Raw genomic sequence first — 20,426 nt, 5'->3', positions numbered from 1 at the left:
AGGCTTCCCAAGCTGTTGTCCCGCACATGGCCTGCTGATGTCATCTACTATAAGTCCACCTGCACTCTTGTGTAAGTCAGACTTGTTCCATGATGCATGCATTAAGTACTGAGTTCCATAGTCTGTACACTAAGATAGGTAGGGGGTTTATTCTCACTCCAGTCAGCTGTGTGTGTGAGTGAGCTGCAACTTGATATTACAGAGAGCATTTTACACCAGCAAGTGGGACACTGTTATATTGCCCTCAACAGACACCGCTGATGTCATCAGCTATGAAGTGTTGTCTGACACATTTCAAGTCAACCTTGTGCTGTGGTGCTTGCATAAAGTATTGAATTCTGCAGTCTGTGTACTTAAATAGGTAGGAGTTCTATTCTCACTGCAGTCAAGTGTGTGTGTGAGTGTGTGTGTGTGTGTGTGTGTGTGTGTGTGTGTGTGTGTGTGTGTGTGTGTGTGTGTGTGTGTGTGTGTGTGTGTGTTTGTGTGTGTGTGTAAGTGAGCTATAACTTGATATTACAGACAGCATTTTACACCAACAGGTGGGACACATATCTCGTTCTCAACAAACACTGCTGATGTCATCAGTTATAAAGGGTTGTCAGACACAATCCAAATCAGACTTGTGCAGTGGCACATGTATGACGTTCATTGAAATCTAGTCTGTGTATTTAGATAGGTAAGGGTTCTATTCTTACTGTAGTTAACTGTGTGTGTGTGTGTGTGTGTGTGTGTGTGTGTGTGTGTGTGTGTGTGTGTGTGTGTGTGTGTGTGTGTGTGTGTGTGTGTGTGTGTCTGCGTGCGTGCGTGCATGTGTGTGTGTGTGTGTGTGTGTGTGTGTGTGTGTGTGTGTGCGTGTGTGTGTGTGCATGTGTGTGTGTCAGCTGTAACTTGATATTACAGACAGCATTTTACACCAGCAGGTGGGACACTGTTATTTCCATATGCTCAGCAGACAATGCTGATGTCATTGGCTATATCAGAGTACTGTATATGCATGTATCTCACTAGAGCATGATCAGACAGTGGCCTAGATGTCAGACAGACATCACATCATGCGATACAAGACAGATTAAAGTGACATGTGTTTTAATCTGTACACATAAATCATGGCATAAGTTGTAGGCTCTGTTTTAGCTTGATAAAAAAGCCCTGTGGGGTGTCCTGCAGATGGATGTTTCTGGTGAGCTACATGTAACAGAGAGCATGATACTGAACTGTTCTGATGAGATTATACTACAGTGCTGTCATGCAATTCAGAGATCTGAATGTGATGACCTAACCTATGATGTGCACCATATGTTTATGCTGGATAATCATTAAACAGAATAGTTAGAATGTAATGAGACACATTGCAGTTGTTGACTTCACAACCCTTACAAGAGAATACATTATAAAGTAGTTAAGTGATGATGTCATCCATTGTACAACTTGGCAACGCAAATATAATTCACAGGTACAATTAACATTTAAAAACACAAATGAAGATATACTAAGCAATAATGTAGCTAAGCATCCTGTGCATCAGACACAAAGCTTTAGTTTACCTGAATCCAAAAGGGAACAATTAGGGATATGGCACAGTTATCATCACTTGCACAGGGTGTTGTGGGGGGGGTCAGGCATGAAGCCTAGGCTGACAACAAAGGTTGTTGAGTATGTGTGTGTCTAAGAATGGTGAAGTGGGCAGGCTGATCCATGTAACTGTTTTTTTTGTGTGTGCGTGCGTGTGTATGTGTGTGTATGTGTTCGTAGGGGTCCACCATGTGAAAGTGGTATGTGACAGTGTGCATGAACACAGCCAAGCTCAGTGCTATGTCTTGGTATGTTGGACAGGTGTGAGCTGTGCATGGTAGAGTTGCCAGTTCATCGGTGTCACCCCCGACCATGAGACCTGGCTCTGCCAGGAGATGCACTTGCACCTCCATGTCCAAGGTCAAATGCTGTTCTACTACTTGACTGTAACTGTTGTCTGCTGGACATCCTCCCTTCAGGGGAACTTCCATGGCTTTCCATGTCTGGCTGCGGACAGCACACTCCCAGATGGTGCAGGTGAAGTACTGCCACTATGGGAGCATGATATTGCACAGCCACATTGGCTAGCAGCAGATGGTTTGGCTGACCTACACCCACGTGGACAATGTCCCCCTCCCAGCAGATGTGTCATCACAGACACTGCATGGTCCATGACATAAATGCCTCATTCTATTGCAGACACTCCATGTTCCAACATGTCATTCAACCGGTCCACTGAATTAGCTACACAGTGGAGGCAGTCATGAATGTTAGACTGTGCCATATCTAGAACCCTTAACATTTGTCGGGAGCACCTTTCAGAATGTGCCTGTGCCTCTGTGATGCCCTAATCATCCATTGAGTGATATGGGAAGAGACACTTGCACCAGGTTTTAGAGCCACCTGTGTGACACTTCACCAACACTTTGGCTATGGATAGATTCAACAGGCACTGAAGCCACAGTAGCCACACTCCCCTGATTGATGTCCTCATCCTCAACCTGTCTAATATCTCTGGCCTCAGTGGACTAGGTATCTCAGTTTGTCCACCATCATCATCAGTGTCTGCTAAGACACTGATATCAGGTGCCAGAGTGCCCACACTCCCACTGTCACTCTCATCTGTGATAAAAATGGAGAAACACAGGAATACATTAATGCCTGCACTACTATGGTGCAATATATGTTAAAAAAGTACACTCCTGTCACTAATACAGACAGTACAGTAATACATACAATAGGCCTGAGAGGACATGTTATGTTACCACTTTCCTGCCTTCCCCATTTCTTTTCTTTAGAAACTCTGTTGTGATGGTGTGCACTGTGCAATGAAGAGCACCTATGGGGAAATCAGTTGTAACTATTGTATAAACTTGTATTTGTAACCACTGCCATGTTCTACAAAAATGATGGAACAGACTTATGAGTATCCCAATTTATAATATTTCTTTACACTGTATTTTAACCCAGTACCATCTAAACCAAAACAAGGTTGGATCAAGGCATTAGCAGGAGGTGCTACAGAGTTGGTTGAGTAGCAGGTGTATTTTACACACTGAGTAGAAAATTGCAGACTTTACTGCTGCTGCATACACCTGCTGCTTAACTGAATCTTTGGCTGCAGGTAGTAATTGGCCTCGGTCAGTGATAAGTTCTTTCATTTGGCCACATAGAGCTGGTTCCAAATAAAGCAGTAGTCAATACTATTCCCTACCATTCTCATTTCTCTTATTTATTAACATTTTTATTTGCCTTGCTTAGCAAGGCTATGGGATACGCAGCAAGGCGCACACTTGCTTTACAAAAATACATGGGGATTGTGCACTAAGGCTTTGTAAAACATTAATGTCTATCATGCAATGATGTGTCATACACAGCTAATGTTGAAAATATGGCATTGGTAATATAAAGAGCAAGCACTGGGGAGTACAAAGGGTAAATATGAATAACACGTAACAGTTAATATTGATGGTATAAAATACACCTGCTAAAGAACTGACTCTGTGTCCAGATGGGTTAATGTATTGTTGTTGGAGACAGATGTTGCTCTGTTTGAAATGGGGTGTAGGCATGAATTTTACAAGTGTGTATGTAATTTTGCATACATTTACTGATATTACTGACTTTTACCATTGCTTAGCGATGGTGAGCATCAGGCAGCATTGCGCAATGATTCTTTAAAGAAAATAAATGGGGAAGATTAGAAAGTGGTGAAACGAGTAGCAAGCAGGGGGAAAACAAAGTGAAAGGATGGCAGGAATGTGCAGGAAGGTTGTAGGAAGGATCAATAGCTAATCCATTTCTTCAACAGTAAAAACTGATCGAATGTATACAATATTAGCTGAATTTGGACTGTCACCTCCAAAAATAGCGGTGACAACAACATAATCATGTTGTATAGCCAACTGGACTGAATCAAGTGTGTCAAGTACACACATGTACAAAATGGAGAGCTATGTATGGGACAAATTTTTTGAGGGGACAAGTGTCTTTTTTTGTGAGAGGAATGTCGGGGAAGGGATGTAGGCATGTCTGTATCAGGCAAGTTGGCAAGGTAAAGAAGCAATTGGTCATAGATGGGACATACAAGACAAGATATAGGAATAATAAAGGACACCATGGTTGGGGTGAGGGTGGGGAACCGAGGACTCATGGATGTCAGGACAGGTGACAATGGGAGTCAAGTCCTCACTCAGTGGACTGTCACCACTGCCCCCTCACTTTGCTGATGGCTGCAGTGCCCAACATGTGCATCTACAATGGGTACCCTGTACCAGGACAGAGAACAGATGTTCCACCTGGCATAGGTGTGTGTCCACCAGGCAGTGCACAATCCTACACACCACAATTGGCAACTCATTCCAGGTGATAAATGTACTCCCTCCAGCACTGCTCCCAGAGGGGACCACAGGCTTATCCACTGGGGCAGAACTACCTGAGGGCCCAGGTAGTGCAGAAGGAGCAGAGGGGGTGCTGCCAGGCAGCAGCCCAGATGTGCTGAGCCTTAATGTTGGTGCCGGTGGAGTGAGAGTAGGAGGATCACTGAGACCTGCCTATCCTGCTGTGCTGTAGTAATAAAAAACATGAACATATACTTATACAATGAAAAACAAATCAGATAAATGAAAATCAAAATTTAGACACATAAAAAAATAAATAACTGAACAAAGAAAAACAAAAATTAAACATATTAATAACAAAAATAACAAAAACAAATTATAAAACAACAAATACAAACAAAATCAGAAATAATAAATTAAAAAAAAGAAATACAAAATTATACATAATAACATAATGATAATAAATTAAACAATAAAAAGGGAGAAAGGGGGTGGGGTGAGAGAAAAAAGAAAACACTGCTAACTTCATAGTTAATATACAAAAGCTTTATGCAATTATTTCACTCTATTCTGTTACATTTTACTTTTAACACAGCCAACTCCTAAGAAATCTCTTTACTACTTTGAAAACTACCCAGTTACTAACAGATGGACACTGTAGTACTGATCAGATTGCAGCCAGCAATCATTCACGTGTGCATATATTGCACATAACATGCTTACACTTCACAGCATGCCAGTCATGCCAGAGGTACTGAGGTCTGAAAGTAACTTGCTATAATGATGATTTGCTAACAGTGTTGTGTTTGTAATGATGAAAACATAACACTTACTGTATATCTGGGAAGTGTGATCTTTGAACCTACAACTGCTGACTACTGTAATACTGGACTTTTCTTTTGGATTAGAGACTACTGCATGCATACTGTTCCTTTACTTTTTATACATGCTTGCTCACTCTTATTTGAGAATGTAAAATGGTGCTTTGTGCTATAGAGTATGCCATACATACTTTCTTATATAGTTGAGATATGCATGCTCAATTATATACAACTGTCTGAAATAACAAGTGATCTATCATTAACAGTTAAAGCTACAATAACAGTACTTTATATATGTATACAAATCACATGCTTCCCTCATCCTTGCTAGATGCACTCCATGAGACCTCACATTCAAGGCTATTTCTTCAGTAGTTGCAGAAAAGAAAAGCAAACCAGAATGTCATTATGAATACCAGTCTTGACTATATTCAGCTATAACTTTTACTATTGGTCAGTGTATTTTATAATTACACATCTGTGAGGTGTTCTCCACTCCACATTCCCTAATCCACTGATCAAGGGTATCCATCGTCCTCCTTCTGAGGTCATCATAATGACAACGAAATTGCTCACTAGAGAACATCATAATGATGATGACATTGCTCACTAGAGATCATCATAATGATGACGACATTGCTCACTAGATATCATCATAATGATGATGACATTGCTCATTAGAGATCATCATAATTATGATGACATTGCTCACTAGAGATCATCATAATGATGACGACATTGCTCACTAGTGTGTGGGATACCTGTGGTACTGGTCAAAGCCCTAGCCAAACTACTCCAGGCCTCAGACTTCTACTGAGAGCCTTAGTAGTCCTGCTGCAATAGGTGTGGGCAATGCTCTTTAACTAGGATCCCAACAAAAACGTTGGACTCCTGAACATCCCAACACTGCATGAAAATGCACACCCTCTCCAACACCAACCACGTGTCCTAAAGATCAAGCTCAATGTCATGTCTAATGAGCATTTCCTGCCAATTCCACTTTAAATATATATATTTTTTTATTCAACATTTGTTTACTGGGAAAGTACAACGTAGAATGAAGTCAATTTTCAGCATAGGCCTGGGGAGAAACTCTCCAGATGCATGTCTTTGTAACGTGGGAGGAAACTGGAGTACCCAGAAGAAACCCACATGAACACAGGGAGGACATCCAGACTCCACCCAGAAGGCACCCCAGCCAAGTATCGAACCGGAGAACATCTTGTTGGGAGGTGACACCACTAACCGCTGCACCACCATGGCCACCCTGCACAACAGTGAGCAATAAAATTAAAAAAAAGAATGCAATTCCAAGGATATTTGATATACAGCCACTTATGTAAATCTGTTATTCAAATAGTATTGCAGAAATATACTTGCATCAACATGGTACACATTATACCCACAGTCGTACTTTTCATAATATATGCATAATACCCATATAAATGATTAGGTAACAATAACTGACACAATATTGGTGTTTCAGCCTTCATACATGTAAATAGTTTCAGCTACACCATGTCAGGTGTTATGAGTGACAGTAAATATGATGTGATGTGGAACATCATTAAAATGTATGGAATATGCTGTTATTGAACCCAGGACCATGTGTACAGTAGTCCTAAATGTACAGCTCTTGCCACAAGAAGGTTGAGAAAACAGTTGTCTGTGTTGCACTTCATTTGTATAATCTGCAATGTCAACACAGTAAAAGAAAAACTTGCTTGCCCTGTGCTAGAACCCAGAACACTTTGCACGCCAGTCCTAGACTTACCATCTATTGCTACAGGATTAGTTATATGATATCCCCATATTAGTATTCATTGTTAACTTGACCCAGCCACTTGGGATGCACAAGCCAGTGCATTTCTTTGTGCCGGTCCCAAGCCTGGATAAATGGGGAGGGTTGTGTCAGGAAGGGCATCCGGCATAAAACTTGGCCAAATTATTCATGCGGACACCAGAAAAGTTTTACATACCGGATCGGTCAAGGCCCGGGTTAACAACGACCGCCGCCAGTACTATTAGCCAACAGGGTGCTGGTGGAAATTGGGCTACTATTGGCCGGAGGAGGAGAGGAGGTGGAAGGCATGGCCGAAGGCAGGAAGAGAGGAGAAAGGCTAGGACTGTGGTAGTGAGGGTCGGAACATTGAATGTTGGCAGTATGACTGGTATAGGGAGAGAGCTAGCTGATATGATGGACAGAAGGAAGGTTGGTATATTGTGTGCGTAAGAGACCAGATGGAAGGGGAGTAAGGCTAGGTGTATTGGAGGTGGGTTAAAATTGTTTTATCATGATGTGGATAGGAGGAGAAATGACATAGGAGTTATCCTGAAGGAACAGTATGCTAAGAGTGTTTTGGAGGTGAAAAGAGTGTCGGATAGAGTGATGTTTATGAAGGTGGAAATTGATGGTGTAATGATGAATGTTGTTAGTGCATGTGATCCACAAGTTGTGTGTACAATGGACGAGAAAGAAAAATTTTGGAATGTGTTGGATGAAGTTGTGATGACTGTACCCAAGGGTGAGAGAGTGGTGATTGGAGCAGATTTCAATGGGCATGTTGGTGAAGGGAACAGAGGGGATGAGGAAGTGATGGGTAGGTATGGTGTTAAACAAAGGAATGCAGAAGGTCAGATGGTAGTGGATTTTGCGAAAAGGATGGACATGGCTGTAGTGAATACGTATTTTAAAAAGAGGGAGGAGTATAGGGTGACATACAAGAGTGGAGGAATATGCACACAGGTGGATTATATCTTATGTAGGAGGACCAGTTTGAAGGAGATTGGAGACTGTAAAGTGGTGACCAGGGAAAGTGTAGTTAGACAGCATAGGATGGTGGTTTGTAAGTTGACATTGGTGATCAAGAAGAGGAGGAGGAGTGTGAGGGCAACACCAAGGATCAAATGGCGGAAATTGAAAAAGGGTATTTGTGAGGTGGAGTTCAGGGAAGAGTTAAGACAGGCACTGGGTGGCAGTGAAGACTTACCAAATAGCTGGGTAACTACAGCAGAGCTAGTAAGGGAGATGGCTAGAAAGGTGCTTGGTATGACATCTGGACAGAGGAAGGACAACAAGGAGACATGGTGGTGGAATGAGGAAGTACAGGAGAGTATACACAGAAAGAAGTTGGCAAAGAAGAAGTGGGATTGTCAGAGAGATGAAGAAAGTAGGCAGGAGTATAAGGAGATGAGGTGCATGGCAAATAGAGAGTTGGCGAAGGCTAAGGATAAGGCATATAAAGAGTTGTATGAAAGGTTGGACACTAAGGAGGGAGAAAAGGACCTGTACCGATTGGCTAGACAGAGGGACTGAGCTAGGAAAGATGTGCAGCAGGTAAAGGTGATAAAGGATAATGAGGGAAACATACTTACAAGTGAGGAGAGTGTGTTGAGCAGATGGAAAGAGCACTTTGAGGGGTTGATGAATGAAGAGAATGAGAGGGAGAGAAGGTTGGATGATGTGGGGATAGTGAATCATGAAGTGCAATGGATTAGCAAGGAGGAAGTAAGGATAGCTATGAAGTGGATGATGAATGGAAAGGCTGTTGGTCCAGATGACATAACTGTGGAAGCATGGAGGTGTTTAGGTGTAATGGCAGTGGAGTTTTTAACCAGATTGTTTAATGAAACTTTGAAAAGTGAGACGAAGCCTGAGGAATGCAGAAAAAGTGTTTTGGTACCGATTTTTAAGAATAAGGGTGATGTGCAGAGCTGTAGTAACTACAGAGGGATTAAATTGATCAGTCACAGCATGATGTTATGGGAAAAAGTAGTGGAAGATAGGTTAAGAAGGGACGTGATGATTACTGATCAGCAGTACGGTTTCATGCCAGGAAAGAGCACTAGAAATGCGATGTTTTCTCTGAGAGTGTTGATGGAGAAGTACAGAGAAGGTCAGAAGGAGTTGCATTGTGTTTTTGTAGACTTAGAGAAAGCATATGACAGGGTGCCTAGAGAGGAGTTGTGGTATTGTATGAGGACGTCGGGAGTGTCAGAGAAGTATGTAAGAGTGGTACAGGATATGCATGAGGGTAATGTGACAGCGGTGAGGTCTGTGGTGGGAGTGATGGATGCATTTAAGGTGGAGGTGGGATTACATCAAGGATCAGCTCTGAGCCCTTTCTTATTTGCAATGGTGATAGACAGGTTGACAGACGAGATCAGACAGGAGTCCCCGTGGACTATGATGTTTGTATATGACATTGTGATCTGTAGTGAGAGTAGGGAATGGAGAGATGGAGATATGCTCTAGAGGGAAGAGGAATGAAGGTCAGCAGGACTAAGACAGAATATATGTGTGTGAATGAGAGGTAGGATAGAGGAATGGTGAGGATGCAAGGAGTAGAGGTGGCAAAGGTGGATGAGTTTAAATACTTGGGATCAATAGTTCAGAGTAATGGTAAGTGTGGAAGAGAGGTGAAGAAGAGAGTACAGGCAGGATGGAGTGGGTGGAGAAGAGTGTCAGGAGTGATTTGTGACAGACGAGTACCAGTAAGAGTGAAAGGGAAGGTTACAAGAGGGTAGTGAGACCAGCTATGTTATATCGGTTGGAGACAGTGGCACTGACAAAAAGGCAGGAGTTAGAGCTGGATGTGGCAGAGTTAAAGATGTTAAGATTTGCACTGGGTGTGACGAGGGTGGACATGATTAGGAATAAGTATATTAGAGGATCAGCCCAGGTTGGAAGGTTTGGAGACAAAGCCAGAGAGGCACGATTACGTTGGTTTGGTCATGTGCTGAGGGGGGATGCTGACTATATTGGGAAAAGGATGCTAAGGATGAAGCTACCAGGTAACCGGAAAAGAAGAAGGCCTAAGATAAGGTTTATGGATGTGGTGAGAGAGGACATACAGGTAGTTGGTGTAACAGAGCAAGATGCAGAGGACAGGAAGAAATAGAAACAGATGATCCGCTGTGGTGACCCCTAACGGGAACAGCCGAAAGATGATGATGAGTATTCATTGTTAACTTGACTGCGTAAGTGCAGCACAGCCTTGATTACCAAGTTTGTGCAATGCCCTGTGCTATTAACTGAATGCATCCAGTTTCTATTTTAGCTGTCTGGGTCATGTCTGATACATGAGTGATCCAGTCATGCAAACGAGCAAAGCATTGCGCAAACATGTGCAAAAAAAAAAAAGAGAGAGACAGAGAGAGAAATGACAGATAAAATATATGAAACTGATAAATACAGAATGACATATCTATGGCAGTGTCCCTTGTATGATTGTTTTCCTTATTTAAATGTGTTTGGGACTCTGCCTTATTTTGAACAAGGGAAAGCTATTGCCATCATACATCTCAACCTTACAGATTTTCACAGAATGTCCAGATTTGTGCTTCATATTTTTGGTCTGTTTTTCATAAAATTTGTGTTTTTTGGCAAATCACTGGGGACTGAATTCAGAAAATAATGGCAGACATTCGAGATTCAGATTTCATACCCTTCGGAACATTCACGCTACTGCAAAACCTGCTATTCTATCAGCTGTTTAAGGTTGTAAGGTCAGTATTTAAACATTGCCCCTATTTCTGACCTTTGTCACCGCATTATTTATAGCTTTGTTCAGATTTCTTGCTGTAAGAGATTGAGAGGTCTGATTGCCATGCTGCAGACAGCAACATTACACAGAAATAGTATCCGCATTCCCGAAGAGGTTTCGCGGCCATAATAATACTGTGTGCCACAAAGCCTTGTTTAAGTGTGCTGTTCTTCATTAATATGCATTACATGGAACTGTCACAGGCACAACCTTCTGTACACAGAAACAATCTGTGTAGGCTCTATATGAACCCTATATGGACTTTCTTGAATCCTGACCATTATCTTTGCCAGTCCATTAATTTCTTGTACATTCTATACGCTATACCATCTGGGCCTAATACCAAATCAATATTTACTTTCTTAAGTACTTCGTTCAATTCACTAATAGTAATTTATTTTTCAAATTCTTCATTAACTCTTTCTTGAAATTTTTTCCATTCTGTCTTTTAGTTTCTTTCTTTTTACTCTTATACATATTTGCCACATGCTCTACTACAATACTTTTAATTTATTCTTGTGTTCTTTTAACTTCTCCTTTTACATTTTTCATTCCTCTCATTATACTAATATCCTCCTTTACTATTTTACCCAATTATGCAGATAGCTCCTTCCTTCTCACTTGTAAATATCTGCCTATACAGTAATACCTTAATTTTTTTCTCATTTTTTTTATATCTTTCTTTTTCCATATCTTAATACTCTTTTATTATTCTTCAGATTCTCTAATACATTCCTATACATTTTCCCATACTCCACTTTCTCTTCCTTTCTTACATCATCCTGACACTAAGAAAAAGACACGTTATACTTCTTTTGGAATTCAGTCTACCATTCAGACCATTTTTTATAGAAGTCCTTCATGGTTATATGATCCTCCCATAACTGCAATGCCTCCCACTTTCCAGTGTCGTCCCACAATGTTTCTCTCTTTTTTTATTTCCTTTCATATTTTAATATACTCCCCTTTCTTTCAACACCTCCGTCCATATTGCTAAATGGTCTGAAAAAGTCATCACAACTATATCACCATTTGCTGTCCCCAAACCTTCCAACAATACAAAATAAACAATTTCAGATCCAAGTGGCACTTCAATAAGTCCATTGACTTGCTACGCACAGCTAATTTTCCACATTTTATTGCTTCCTGGATTTTTTACATATTCTCTTTAAATCACAATTAAACATCCCTGCAATTATAATTTTCATTTTAACCACCATATAGTGTAATATTTGATGAAACAGATTCTCTCTTTCCTTCACAGTTTGTTGCTGTCTTCCTCTTTTACTGCTGAATCACTGCTGCATAAGTTATAACTGTTGCATTCTCTGCTGCCATACATCACCTGGTTCCTTTCTGAGATTACCATCCATGTTCAAAAAAGCATTCTGCCATCTCACCCCGTAAAACAGCAGAACTGTCACATGGATCATTCTGCTTCATTATTTTTAACAGAACATCATCTGTAAGCTCTCCCGACACCATTTCTGTTATCTGCATTACTTCAACAGACTCACTTACTTCCTTCTCTATGGAGACAGCTAAATGCTGCTCATTTTAACATTGCTTATTTTTAACATCCCCCACACAGGAATCTGTTTACATTCTGAAGCTCCATAGTGAGCAAATTTTTCTCCAAATTCTCACTTTATACCTCCAAACTCTCCATAGCTTTACCTTAGGCCTCTTCCTTGCTGCTGTAGGAGCCCTCTGGTGCCATCTAGCATAGGTTCATAGGTTCATAGGTTCATACTAGGCTATCTGCCCTAGGGCATTTATAAGCCTAGCCAGAATGTGTTTGGCTTTCGCCACCCATTTTAAATTTATTTTGCTATGCCCTTTTTCAAGGTTAGTATACTATGCCTCTATCTAACAGTGACACAGAAGTGATACCCGGGGTAAACCTACGATCTCCCATCCACTCATCAAGATTCCTCTTGAAGAGAGTCAATGAGGGACTCTGCCTAACCTGGACTGGGATTTTATTCCAGAGTGAAGGGAGCCTCTGGGTTATGAATCTGTCCCTCCAGCATGTCCTATTTATTTCAGTGCTGAGGTTCAAGTCTCTCGAGCGCATAGCTCGATGGGATTTGGATTTTCTGAGGTGCAGCATGTCCATTAATTCCGGGTTGGACATGGCTTTATATGTCAGGCACAGATCTCCTCTGAACAGGCCGTATGCCACTGAGTAGAGCTGGAGTTTCTTTAACCAGGCAGCATATGGCATCTGTTTGAGCCCTTTGATCCTCTTGGTGAGGTACTTTTGGGGTCTTTCCAGTTGCTGCAGGTGTCTGGTAAGGTACATCCCAAAAGGGGCATTGTACTCAATTATGGGCCTGATGAGGGATGAGTAAAGAGGCACGATGACCTCCCCTGATCTAGATGTGAATCCCTTCATGATTAGGTGGGCTATATAAAATGTTTTTCTAACCACTTTGGCCACGTGGTTGTCAAATGAGAGATTGTTATCAACTTGGGTCCCCAGGTCCCTAATTACTTCTTCTGTACTTAATGGATTTCCACCTATGTGGTAATTTGTGGGCACTTTGTTTTTGCCAAAGGGGATGACTATACACTTTTGGCATTTAGCTTGAGGCCATGGCTCTGGCACCAGTTGTCTGTTTCTATGAGGCCCTTTTGGAGGATGCTTGTGTTGGCTGGAGAGTCGATTATGGCACCCAGTTTGCAGTCATCTGCGAACTTGGTCAGCCACAGTCCTTCCGTGTTGGCCTGTACCTCTGAGAAATATATACCGAACAAGAGAGGTCCCAGGACTGAGCCTTGTGGGACACCACTTGTAACTGGTTTGGAGTCTGACATGGCTCCAGCAATTCTAACCATGTGGGTTCTGTCCTTGAGCCAGTTTGCAATCCATCTAGTGACATAGGGGTTTATATTTAAGCTGGTGAGCTTATCTATAATGCCTGAGTGGGGTATTGTATCGAAGGCTTTTGCGAGGTCCAGGTAGGCTGTGTGGACCACCTTCCCCTCGTCAATGGCCTTAGTGACTGTTTCAAAGAAATCAACCAGGTTTAAGAGGCAGGATCTGCCCTTAACAAAGCCGAACTGGGTAGGATCCAGTGTTTGTAGGTCCCCAATATCTTTATTTATGAGGTCCATGATGATCCTTTCCATAGCTTTGCAGACCAAGCTAGTCAGGCTTATGGGGCGATAGTTTCCAGGATCCGTTGAGGCACCACCTTTATGGAGAGGGACCACTGTTGCTGTACGCCACTCTTTGGGCACATATCCTGTAGTAAGGCTGAGATTGAACAGTAGTTTTATGTTTGGGTTTAGCTCTTCTTTGAGTTCATGTAGGACGCAGCCGGGACACCATCTGGTCCCATTGATGCTGTGTTTTTGCTTTGGAGAGGCGGCTCTTACCTGAGCATCTGAGATGTCAGGGGCAGCACTCTGCTGGGATAGATATTTGCCCTTTGGTGGGAGGGGAGAAGTTTGTGCTGAACCTGTCAGCTAGGATGTTGGCAATGTCTGTGGGTTTGGTGTATTTTTGTCATTTTGGACTAATTCTGAGCATATCTGGGAATTACCACCCAGGTTCCTAACATAACTAAAGAAAGCCTTGTGATTATCTTTAGTGTCCTGTGCAATTTTATCTCGAAGCTGGCCTTAGACAATTTTATGTGTGCCCGTAGTTTTTGCTAATATTGATCAGTGATGCCTTCCCTTTTGGGATTTTGCTTTATCATTTAGTAGCTTCCTCTTTCTATTGTATAGTTTGTTTATGGCTGGGGTCCACCAGACAGGATGTCTGCCTTTGGAGGATTGGGTCTTGGTTTTATTTGGGATTGCATGATCCATGCATTCCTGAAGGTGTTCATAGAATGCATTTATAAAGGATTCTGCGGTCTGGGCTGTATTTTCCACAGGCCCGGGGGCTTTGAAGGATTCCACCTCAGTTTTGAGAAGTGTAAAATTTGCTTTAGAGAAGTTTTTCACTGTGGTTTTCTGGGCAGGGGGTGGGGTCAGGATGTGAATATCCAGTGAGATTAGTTTATGATCTGATCTTACCAGTGAGGGATACACTTCTGGTCTGGAGCATAGAGTCCCCATGTTGGTGATGATCAGGTCCAGTATGTTTTCCCCTCTTGTGGGAGTGGTAACAAGTTGTGCCATAGCATTTGAGTTTATAAATTCTAGGAACCTTTGGGCTAGGGTGTTGGAGCTAGAGTAATGCTCCCAGTCTATGTTTGGGTAGTTGAAGTCGCCCAATATAATGGTGTTTGGAGAGACCTTCATATTTTCCAGTGTTCTCAGGAAGGCCGAGTGGGGTTCCTGGTTTTGGGAGGATGGTCTGTAGCAGGCTATAAACTGGAAGGCAGTTTTACCCACTGTTAGTTGCACATGGATAGTCTCTGATGCTTCGTGCTTTGCCACCAACCTGGAGGTGTGGGTATCTTTGATGAATATCGATACTCCCCCTCCTTTTGTGGTTCGGTCCAAGTTTTGGGGCCGAAAAGCATGGTATGAGGTATAACTTGGTAGTGCTGGGGTGCTCTCGGGAGCCCTGAACCAGGTTTCTGTTACTGCACAGATATCGATGTTCTCCATGCTAAGGAGAGTTTCGAGCGTGCATCTTGAGGTTTAGACTTCTGGCATTGAGTAGCATTACTCTTAGTTTCTTATCCCTTGTGATACCTATGGAGGTGGGTTTGTCTTTTGAGCCTTGCCTAAAAAGGCACTATGGGGTAGCAAGAGCCTTTGCCAATATCCAAAGCCCAGGGTGACAGGTGCAAGCCGTCCCTAGCGAAGCATCGTGGCTTGTCGAGCATATCATCCCAAGCTGACAGGCATTGGATCCCCTTTGAATGACACCAGTACTTAAGCCAATTGTTGAAATTGATCATCTTGTCTTCATATTGTGGCATCATTCTTGGTGAGGGTAAGATGCTACTCAAGGTCAGGGTCATACCGGCCTGGGCTACATGCTCAGAGAGCTCCTTTATGTCTCTTTTCATGTAGTCCAGGGAGGTACGTCTCAGGTCATTCACACCAGCATGGACAATGACTGAGTCATATTTGTACTTGCCTTGGAGTGACCTGAGTGCTTGTGTTATGTGGCGGATCCTAGCACCCGACAGGCTGCTCACCGTGACCCTCTCCTTGTTCAGCCTGGTGAGCGGACGTCAGTGTGCCTGACGTTAGAGTCACCTATTACAAGTGTATCAGGTGTGTTGTTTAGTCTTAAGGGCTGTGACTGTTTGGCACACTGGCTTTGTGAGATATGTGTTGCACGTGTTTTGTTTTGGGGTAGCGGCTGCTTGGGTGTCTGCTTTGGAGGTCTCTGCTGCTTGGCAGATCTTTATTTAGAGCCTCCGAGTATGTTTTTGTGTGATTATGTGTTTGGTTTGCTGTCATGGTAGGTCTATGTGAGACTGGAATTGTAGTGAGTATGGTTTCCTTCTCCTCCTGACTGGTTATGCCAGTACTGAGTTGAGAGAGCTTAGCCTCCAGTTTGGCTATATGGTTGCATCTCTCACATGTGTTGGAATTTGTTGGGAGGAGGAGAGGGTTGTCTGTGTACATGAGGCAGTTGTAACATTGCCTCAAGATTCCCAGATTCACCAGCTGGGCGGAGAGGAGATTGACAACTGACCTTTGGACATGCTAGAATAATATTGGGAATTCCTTAATAATTGAAAACCAGGGCCAGTGGGGAGTGAGGGTGTAGTGCTTTTAATTTTTAGTGCTGACTTATATAATTGCTTTAGTGAGCAAGTGCCAGGTAACTTAAGTGCAATGTGTTACAGGTAACTTAAATGCAAAACGACAAACAGTAACTTTCTTTCAAGTGAAACAAGGAAATAAGTACAGTAAGCAATGCAGATATCACTAGTGAGCCACAGAAGCACTGAGAAGCCGCTATTAGGTGGAATTAGCTCCAGGAAATAACAAGCAAACAAACAACAAGCATATAAACAAAGCTATATTCAGCAGGCCTGGATCTAGTCTATGCTACAGCAAACAAGGTGTACCAATTTCAGTAAGATACAGTTCAAATATTCAGGCACTATAAACCTTAAACCAGAAATTCCCAGCTCAGAAGGGCAGAGTCCAGCCTCTTCTCCCACAAGAGTGCAGACCACAAACCTTCTTAATGTAAAATAACTGGCCTGAAGCCCAAGTGCCTAAACCAGAACTAATACACTTTAAGAATTACAGACACTGGGCTCTCAATCAGCAGTTCCCAACTTAGAAGGATGAAAGCTACCTGTCCTGCCACCACAGTGCATGCCACAAACCTTCCTAATGTAAAACAACTGGTCTGAAGCCCAAGTGCTTAATCCAAAAGACTTAGAATGACAGCTAAACTTTAATCAAGTTACTACCAAGCAGTAATAAATACAATTGAATACTTTAGAGAATGCCTGGATTAGTGCTCAAGTTACACAAACAAAGCTAGATCCAGCAGGCCCGAATCCAGCCTATGCCACAGCAAACAAGGCGCACCAACCTCAGTAAGAAGCAGTTCAGATATGCATGCACTATAAGCCTTCAATCAGAAATTCCCAGCTCAGAAGGGCAGAGTCCAGCCTCTCCTCCCACAAGAGTGCAGACCACGAACCCTCTTAATGTAAAATAACTGGCCTGAAAGCCTAAGTGCTTAAACCAGAATTAATACACTTTTAGAATAACAGACACTGAGCCCTCAATCAGCAGTTCCCAACCTAGAAGGATGTAAGCTACCTGTTCTGCCACTACAGTGCAGACCGCAAACCCTCTCAGTGCAAAACAACTGGTCCGAAGCCCAAGTGTTTAAACCAGAAGGCCTAGAAGCTCCAAATAGTAGTGGAGGTTCCCCAACACACTGAATACATTTCTATTAATCAGTATAAATACTACCTTGGGTCTTTCTTGAAAAGAAGTCATTGGTCTAGTGTGACCAATACAGTTGGCAAAATGTTAATTAATACATAATATGCTAATTAATTGTTTGCAGGCATCTGAGTCATGGCTGAAATGGGTCCTTTGGAGGGTTACACTAACCTGGTTAAGGCAAATTCAAATCTGTCTAAGGAATGATCGAGGAGTTTAGGTTTGGGGAGTTATTGTGACTTTATGATTACAGAAGGGGAGGGGTGGTTTAGGGTAAAGGAGCAAAGACTCAGGTTGAGAACTAGGTTGGAGTTCTAGGCTTAAAGTTTAGGTTAGGGTAGGACTATACAGATGTATATGGTTGGGGAGGGAGGTCTATGGACAAGCAAGAAACTGGACAAGTAGAAGTTTGAGCATTTGCTTTTTTTAAGCAAGTGATAGACAGCAAGTGCGTTTTGAGCTACTAGAATGCAGGTACTAATAGTAGACCCCCATAATAATCATTCTGCAGAGTAGTCTGTCTTCCTCTTGTCATGTTACTCCAATGTAAATGAAGCTCAGGTCAGCTCAGTAAATGTCATGCAGCAGGCAGTGACAGGAGCTAAGTGTAAATATCTGGTCACACAGGCTCTGTCCTACCTTTTTCTTCTGTTTCACTGATTTAGGTCTTTGCTCCAAGGATGCTTCAGAACACATCAGGACAGATCCAGTTACATGGCTAGGTAGTTGCATTTTGTTTGGGATATCAAGTCTACAATCACCCAGGACTGGAAAGGGAACGTATGGTAATATGCCAGTAATTCTATTTGTACTAAAAAAATGCCCTAAGCAAACGATCTGGAATGAAAACATGACTAGTAACCATTCTTCATTTCTTTTGTTCCTGTGTTTTCAGTTTTTCCCAGCTAAGCTATCCCAAAATCTCTATTTCTACGTTCATCGTAACACTGTAGTACTGAATGGTGAAGGATTGCTTAGCACAGCTCTGTCACTATATAATAATGTGTGCTTGTTTTATCTGTTTTATTGTGTGCTGATACTATAAAGCTAGGTAGAAAGTTAGGAGTATCATGTACCTTAATGACTTACATGTGACCTCTCCTCTTACGTCTGACACTAACCTAATTTATCGTGTGGGCAAACATATGACTAAGTTCATGTCACCATGTTTCTCCTCTAAATAGAAATGCTACAAATTATTTCAACTATGCTTTTAAACATTTTTGAATATGTATGCATTTAAAACAGATTACTTTTCAGGAAAAGTCAGAGATGTTGTAGTTTTTATGCCTTAATTACTAAGATGACATCATTACTTTGTAATGGAGAGGTCACTAAAAGGCCATTTACGAGATGTCTTATTTTTTTTTACTGATTTGAAACTCAGTAATTCCATATTTCTTTATACATTTTCTTGCTGATTTTCTTACCTTTCAAAAACAGGAGATTACATTTTAATTCAATATCAGGACTTAAATAAGGTGGTCCTGCAGTGTAGTAGCAAACACTACTGTCTTTGAGTTTCAGGGTCCAGTCCTGATCTCTTGATACTGTCTGGGTCTAGTAAGTTACTTCTCCTTATAAAATATGTATCTCAGTGGGCACTTTAATTTCCTTCAATCAGCATGGTTACTATAAAAATGATTGCCCCTGAGGTTATATTATGGAGATATTTTTCCCCTGTAACGGTGCCTTTGGCTCATTGGGATGTACACATTTAATACAGTGAAATAAATAATAAATGATTAGTCCCTGTTCACACCCACAGTGGGTGCAGATAAACATCTTTGGACAACTCTCAGGCAATTCCCACAGAACAGTTTGGTCAAAACAAACAAAGTAGGTGAAACTGCAATAAAAACAAGTTAATTAATTTATGCAGGGCCTAGTAAATGTCTGGAAGCTCAGTTCCTGGTTTAAGGAAAGAATATGTGCAAACACTGTTATACAAACATTATTTACAACTTAGCATATACTCAAGTTAAATCTGACCACAAATCAGTCACCTTCGAGCTGACACTAACACCAGAACTCACAAATTGTGAAATCAGAATAAAAACTTCACCAATGCAAACTACCCTCCTAGGTGAAGGTATAAATGCATTCTGAGCCCCACCCCCAGCTGGAAGTGATAACTACACCAAAGCTTACACTAAAGTCCTGTACAGTCACTTGTATAAACTTGACTGTACCAGAAAGAATCAAAGTCAGAGCCCCAAGTAAACACAAGCCATCATGGTGGACATCCAGCATCAAAAAACTTTACAATAAACACAGAAAGTTGAAGTCCATGAAAACAAAGGCTAGAACCCAATAATAGAAAAGCACCCTCCTCAGCCTCAACAGGCAAATAAGACAACTTGTCAAATCCTCTAAGGGCCTGTTTGAGAAAAAACTTAGCTAGCACAGCCAAGGATAACCATAAGGCCTTTTACAGCTATGTATGTAGCCTAAAAGGTAGGACCCAAGCATGTGCAGAACGAGTGCCCAATGGTACAGGTTTGGTAAAGATTTCACCCCCCCCCCAAACACCCTCCTCACCCTACATATCTGAAGAACAGGTCATCAAAGCCTTGTCCATGGCAAAAAAAAACACAGCCTCTATGGGATCAGACAGCATTTCAGGCTGTCTTCTAAACAGGCTAAAACATAAAGTACCCTTTTCAATCATAGCCCAACCACAGGCTTTGTTCCTGCGGACTAGAGAACAGCAACAGTTATTCCCCTTCACAAAGGTGGCCTAGCAACAGACCTGGGGAATTACTGACCCATAAGTATGATGAGCCTCATCTGTAAGGCCATAGGACGTATCATTATGGACCTCATAAATAAAGACATAGGCGACCTCCAAACCCTGGATCCTACCCGAT

The sequence above is a fragment of the Protopterus annectens genome, chromosome 4.part0 (genome assembly GCF_019279795.1).
Source record: "Protopterus annectens isolate FY-2018-M chromosome 4.part0, PAN1.0, whole genome shotgun sequence".
NCBI lineage: Eukaryota > Metazoa > Chordata > Ceratodontiformes > Protopteridae > Protopterus > Protopterus annectens.
This window is presented reverse-complemented; position numbering follows the sequence as displayed.